This window comes from Nelumbo nucifera, chromosome 3 (assembly GCF_055504915.1).
Source record: "Nelumbo nucifera cultivar China Antique chromosome 3, China Antique-T2T, whole genome shotgun sequence".
Classification (NCBI taxonomy): domain Eukaryota; kingdom Viridiplantae; phylum Streptophyta; class Magnoliopsida; order Proteales; family Nelumbonaceae; genus Nelumbo; species Nelumbo nucifera.
In genome coordinates this window covers 66,302,339-66,309,388 of record NC_142651.1, presented here as the reverse complement: position 1 = coordinate 66,309,388, position 7,050 = coordinate 66,302,339, and the positions used below count along the sequence as shown (strand labels likewise).

The following is a 7,050-nucleotide window of genomic DNA, read 5'->3' as shown; positions in this document are numbered from 1 at the left end:
GGGCATAGAGAGGGGTTTTGCATGTGCAAGTTAATGAGATTAGCCAAAATGAAATCTTTCCAGATAGATTGGTAAAGAAGGGTATTTTTTGACTGAAATTTGGCAAGGTGTGATTTTGGACACTCTGAGTTAATTGATGGAGTTAGATTGGGCCAAATGGGCAGATCTGGAAAGGGCTTGATTTAGTCAATCTAGAGTATCGGAATAGAATCTTGGTGCGATGGAAGGGAAAACAAAGGTATTTTGGGTTGAAATTTTATAGGTGGGTATTTTACGGTATTCAGGATCTAGTGGTAATGCCTAATTGGTTTAGAAGGGTCAAGATCATAGAAATTTGGGTCAACGAGGGGATCCAAAATTGAATCTTGGTTTGATGGAAGGGTAAGCGGAGGAATTTTGATTTGAAATTTGTTGGGTAAGTATTTTGGGAGGTCTTGAGTTTAATGATGGTGTATGATCTAAGGATTGAGGTGTAAATGGTGGTTAATTAGGACTGTCAGATTGGTATCGGGTAGATTTAATGGTCGATTTGAGGGCTTTGGGACTAAAAGTTGGGCTTTTTGGGCATTTGGGTGTTTCAGAGAGGTCAGATGGGTCTGATTGGGTCTTTAGGGTATAGTAGAGGTTTAGGCAGTGGACCAAAAAAAAATCGAGTGTTGACAGAGTGGCAGTTTGCGTTGTCTTCTCGGTGCACTTCCAAAGCTAGGTAAAGGTCTTTATTTTGACGTTTTCGATGTCGATCCTATAAGCCAGGTGCATCCCCTATATACACTACTCCATGAAATTTCATGTGCTATGTAGCAGAAACTCATGTGTTATAAAGCAGAGAAACATGTGCTAGTAGCGAAAAACACTGATTTGTGATGTGTCAAAGGTGAAAAATCCATGTGTTATCTAGTAGAAAACTCATGTGCTATAAAGTATAGAAATCAATGACTTATGATGTGCCAAAATGGTGGAAAAACCTATGTGGTATGAAGCAAAGAACTCTGATTTGTGATGTGCCAAAGGCAAAAGATCCATATGTTATTCAACGAGAAAACCATATGCTATTTAGTAGCAAATACCCATGTGCAATAGAGCAGATAAACTCTTGTGCTATGAAGCAGAAAATTTTGACTTGTAGTGTGCCGAAGGTTAAAGCTCCTTATGCAACTCAATGGGAAAACCATGTACTATTTAGTGGAAAATCATGTGCTAGGCAGTAGAATTCATGATGTGCTAGAGGGCGGATACTTCATGTGCTATGCAATGGAAAACTCTAATTTCTGATGTACAAAAGGGTAGAAGAATCATGTGCTATGCAATAGAAAATTCCTATTTCAATATGTACTTGTGAAGTGTTAAACTCAATAAACTCATGTGCTATAAAGCGAAAAGAAATTCGATATGGACAATAATGTGCAAAAGCGAAAAAACCTGTCACCCGATTAAACAACAAAGTAAATTATGTGATTAAAAACTACAATTCATGATGAGAATAATGTAATTATTATGATGAAAACCAAAATTTGCAACGAATTGCACATTAATAGACATGAAACTATCACAAAATCACAGAAATGTAAAATGTGATCAAAGAAGCTCAAGAAATATCACCTCGATAGATTTAGTTTAGTTCAATTGTCATTTCTCGCTTGATCATTCTCCTTGTTGAGAATCATTTTTCTATACATTTTTACCACACTTTGCACATTTCTTTTTATTACTTATCTTTTTATTATTTTTCTTCTTCTTTCCTTTTTTTTTTAAATTTTTTTGTACACAATGAACAACTAAACTCCTTTTTGAAAGACTTCTGTAGTGGTGTGGCTTGAGCTTTTTCTTTAAGAAACATCTGCATTCGATTCAAATGCCAAACTCCCCAGGATGACCTCATTTTATCTCTTCCTCTTCTTTTCTTTTTCTTCTCTTTTTTTTTATTCTTGTAACTTCTAGAGCAGAAAGATAGTACGAAAGTTCAAACAAAAATGAGACTAAAATTTTCTTCTTTTATTGCACATTTTTTGGAGGCTATAGGATCAAAACAAGAGATGCCACTAGTATTGATTCAAGATAGAACAATTATGTCCAACAGGACCCACATCGCACCTTAGCAAGAGATAAAAGAATTTCCCTCATCTTCGAAAGTGCTAATCGAAACCAAAGCAATTATAAAGGCATATGCATCAAAAGTGCAAGGGAGACAATCATAGATTCACTTTGGGAAACACTTGGGTTTTATGGGAAACTGCCCCAGTACTTGGTTAATAGGAGGAATTGTGATGAAAGATATGCTTGATTGAAGAAGTTTCAAAACAAAGTCCCTCATCACCAATTAGTAGGTTTATCTCGTGTTGAATTACCGATATCTAAAGGATTGAGAAGGACTTAGTGAATGGGACAAAATGTGGTTTAGGATAGGGGATCTAAAATAAAGGGTAAAAGGTTTAAAAACTTATTTACAATGGGACACCAGATGCTTGACCTTTATTTAAGGCTACTATTTTCTCATCATCATCATTTTTTTGTTTATATTCTCTTAATCCTTTTGCTTTTTCTCCTTTTTTTTCTTCTCTTTTCTTCTTCTTTTTCTTTACATACCCTTTAGATCTTCAAATATGAACCACATTACTTCACTAATCATGGAGGGCTTCATATGTTAGAAAACTAATAAACAAATACTCGACCCAATTGATTATAGAATGATTGAAACAAATAGTTTGCCCCCATTTTTTTTCTTTACACCACCTTTTTCTTTTTTCAACCTTTTGCAAATATTTCTCTATCATTCTCCCCCATTTTTATATCTGCCTCAAATTCACTAGTTTGATATTCTTTGATTTCCATTCCCTTAAAGCTTTCCAATTTTTCCATACTTTTTTGAACATTCCTACATACTAAGTTGCCCCAGTTTCTTCTTCTTTACTCCTTCCTCTATCTCTTTTCTTTTTTTTTTCACTTTTTTCTTTTTATTTTTGTTCTATTTTTTTTCTTTTCTTTCTCTTTTTCTTTTTCTTTTTTGTTTTGCCCTACAAAAGGCACACCAAGAGTTTAATAAGTTCACCAAGTAAAAGGTATTTATGCATTAGGTTAATTAGGATAACTAGTAGATTTTAAGAGATAAAAGGGTCACTTGAGAATTAAAACAGCCAAAGGTGGCCTCTAGTCCTTTCCTTTATCAATTAGTGAAGCAATAGGTTCTGATGATACCCTCACTCTATGCTATCTCAAGGGGATAGGTAGAGGATACATGCTTAAATGGTCAAAACTGTCCCAGTTTAAGATATTTAGATGCTTTTGGAAAAATATTGGGATGCAAGCTTAGGGTTATTTGAAATGTTCAATGAGGTTGGTAGGGGTGGGAATCGGTGATTTTTATTCATTGGGCTATTCTTTTTTGTCGAGTATTTCCATATGCAAGTCAATGATTGCCAGTTAGCCTTTTATGAAGGCATGTCTTTGTGATTCATTACAAATCCATAATTATCTTAGGTTTCAATCGTACAACTTTGTTAGAAAGGGGAATCTTCATCTTCTTCTAAGAGTAACAGGACCCAATAGAATTTATTATTTAGTCATGACTATGTATTTTAGGCTAAAAGAGAAAGTAAAAAAAAATGGATTAGGAAAACTGATATTTTATTGATGGAAGTGATCAGACCCATGAGATGGGTTGCTCTGCGTACCCCTTTGAAAGGGATCAAGCCAAACATAGTTCAATGTGTATCTTTGAATGACATGAAAATAGGAAAGGGATAATGACTATGTTCAATGATGCAAAGATGCTCCCGATGAATGTGGAAGTAGGGTAGAGAGCATTGCCTCCCTACTCTGGAAGCTACATTTAAACTGATGAAGGTGCCCCAATATCAAAGGCGACATTTGAAATAGTAGATCAAATATTCTTAGCTCCTGATGAAACATTCGAATTGATTACAGAGATGCCTTCCTTAGGCAGGCTTTCAATAACACATTTTGTAGTCCGCACAAATGTGTCAAGTCCTCAATTACCAATGATGGCTCAAAATTGGAATTGGTGACTTTGGTCATTCGAGGCTGAATCGACATCAAAATTCTCACCATATAATGACTATCTTCTCTAAGAGTTGGTGGAGAATTAATGGTATTTTTTGGTTAAGGCCGAGAGATCCAAATAGCTAATGGTTTATCTCTAAGAGGTCGAGCCACCAATGGAGCTCCAACGGGAGTAATAAAAATGCTAGGATCACAAAATGCCTTCCCTACTCCTAATTAATTGATGGAAGTGTTGAATTTTTCCCTTGAATCAAGCAGTGGGTTCTAGTTGACTTCTATAAAATGCTACATTTGCACAAGGTCCTGGTAAGTAAGAATGTTTCCATTAAACCTGTGCATGGGCCGGGTAGCCCAACGGGCTGGCCCGGCCCGGCCCATTATTAAGTCATGCTTGATCATAATTTTAGGCCTACGGGCTCGGACTCAGGCCTAAAGCATCGGGCCTGACTTTTTTCGGGTCGGGCTCGGGCTTCCTCAAAATAGCCCGGCCTGAGCCCGAGCCCGAGCCCGACTTGATATTATATATTAAATAATAAAAATATATTTTATTTAATAAAAAATATATATACAATATTTTTTGGGTAAATTACAAAGACCCCCTTGTACTTTGTTTTGCGACAAAGACCTCTCCAATACTATGATCATGAGACAAAAACCCCCTTCCGGTAGTATTCCATCCAAAAAAGCCATTACAATATTTTTTAATCCCCATACTACCCTGATGAGAAAAGCACTGTTCATATTCCCCATACCGATATTTCATCAAACCAAAACCGATAAGAACGATTGAACAAACTCCTCTCTTTTCACCAAAAGAAGAAGAAGAAGAAAAAATTCCTCTTCTTTGTTAGCATACTAATAATAGGATTATAGTTCCTGATCTGACTTTTCTAGAATGGGGAAGGAGAAGCTAATGAAGTAGATATTCCAGCTGAAGCTCACATCGAAATCACTGGTTAGGCAAGCGAAGAAGTATGAGCAGGAAGAGAAATCAGAGAGAGCCAAAGTAAAGAAAGCGATTAAGAAGGGCAACATGGATGGCGCAAGGATCTATGCTCAAAACGCGATCAGAAAGCGCAATGAACAACTCAACTATCTGCGCCTTGCATCCCGCCTTGAAGTTGTAGTTGCACGACTCGGGAGCCAGAGCAACCTGTAGACAATTGGGAAGTCGATGAGCGGAATAATGAAGTCAGTTGAAGGGGCGCTTTCTGTTGGGAACATGGAGAAGATATCTCAGACCATGGATCGATTCGAAAAGAGTTTTGTAAACATGGAGGTGAGGCTAGTTTCATGGAGAAGTCAATGGTGGGCACCACAACTCTGTCTACTCCTGAAGAGGAGGTGGGGTCCTTGATGCAGCAACTAGCTGATGATTACGGGTTGGAGGTATCTCTAAAACTCCCACAGGCCGGGAATAAAGAAGTTGAGCTAAAGGAGAAAGGAGCAGTAGTTTTCAAGGAGGAGCTGAATAGGAGACTAGCAATCTTGAAAGCCCAAGGCTAATCTCTCTCATCAAATGATCAAATATGAGTATAACCATGTTAGACGAGTTGTTTCGAACTTTCTATGTTTGTTAGTGTCTTTAGAATGGATTAGCAAATTAGCAATCAAAAATTAATTTTTATAACGCAATTTTATTCTGTTAAAAAAACAAAAAAAGAAGCATCCAATGAAGATGGGGGCAAAATACAGGGCAACAACATTGTTGGTTTTCTTCGCTATGGGTAAGATGCTCGACGAGCTTGTTTCAGTTGTTTGATTGCAGAGTCTTGCTCTTCTTCTCTCACTGTTGACTTACTTTCTTTACCTTTTTCATCTTCTCTTTCGATACTTAGAATTTCTGTTAGGATTAGCTGTGGCTTTTGAAGAATCTCCGAAGGTCGGGATTGTAATTGGTATCGATCTTGAGATGACTTATTCCTATGTTGGTGTCTACCGGAATGGACACGTTGAGATTATAGCGAATGATCAAGGGAATCAGATCACCCCCTCGTGGGTTGCATTTACAGACACCGAACGTCTCATTGGGGAGGCGGCCAAGAATCAAGCATCTCTCAATGCCAAACGGACCATCTTTGATGCTAAGAAACTTATTGGGAGAAAGTAAGAGGAGAAGAAAGGGAAAACTAGGTTAAATAGGTTTTAAGAGAAAAAGGGCAATAAAAAAAATAGAAAAAGTTTAGTGGGGTATTTTGGTAATTTAACGCATTCCGTCATTTGACTTAATGGTCAAAGGGGGTCTTTGTCTCACGGTCATAGTACAGGGGAGTCTTTGTCACAAACCCCATAGTACAGGGTGGTCTTTGTAATTTACCCTATTTTTTCTTTGTTCTCCTTCTCTTTTTTTCCAAGTAATAATGAGAAGTTTATTATTTTTGAGTTTTGAAGGTTTTTAATATAAATAAAACACTTTTTATTGAATAAAAAAATATGTTTTCAAATTTCTAGCCGAGCTCGGGCTCGGGCTTGGGCCCAGGCTTCAGGCTTTATATGAGGGTCGGGCTCGGGCTCCAGACTTAGGCCTGATGGTCAGGCCGGGCTCGGGCTTGGGCCTGAGTGTATTCTATTGATACATATACAAAGCCCAACCCGAACCTGGCCTGGCCCATGAACAGATCCAGTTGCCATCAATCAAATCTTGAATTGCAAACTTCAATTGCCAACAATGTTCGGTGGTGTGATCGTGCCCTTGATGATAATCACAGTGAGCATTTTCATCATAATTTTTAGGATTGGACTCTCGTGGAGGTCTCCATGTAAGCAATTGTAAAAGTCCTCCTTGAACTAAAGCATGGGATTAGTTGAGAATGATGACATTGTAGAGGAGAGAGTTTTCTTCTTTCCTTTTGAGGTGACTAATGAGTGATCAACTAGTTTGAGAAAATCCGGGATGGGCTGCAATTTTGAAACCTTTTGTATAATGGGCTTGGGATACTTGAGAGTCAAAAGCATATATAACTTGTACTTCATTCTCCTCTTGATACTTAGGTGAGGGTTTCCCAAGCAATGGTGAATTTCTAGGGATTATCA

The 7,050-nt window shown here is 37.5% G+C and overlaps 2 pseudogenes; both read left to right on the top strand.

Moving 5' to 3' along the window:
• The first annotated feature begins 4,912 nt into the window (after window positions 1-4,912).
• LOC104588914 (ESCRT-related protein CHMP1-like) lies at window positions 4,913-5,645 on the top strand (annotated as a pseudogene).
• Window positions 5,646-5,695: 50 nt separating this feature from the next.
• On the top strand, window positions 5,696-6,127 carry LOC148801300 (luminal-binding protein 5 pseudogene; annotated as a pseudogene).
• Window positions 6,128-7,050: the final 923 nt, after the last annotated feature.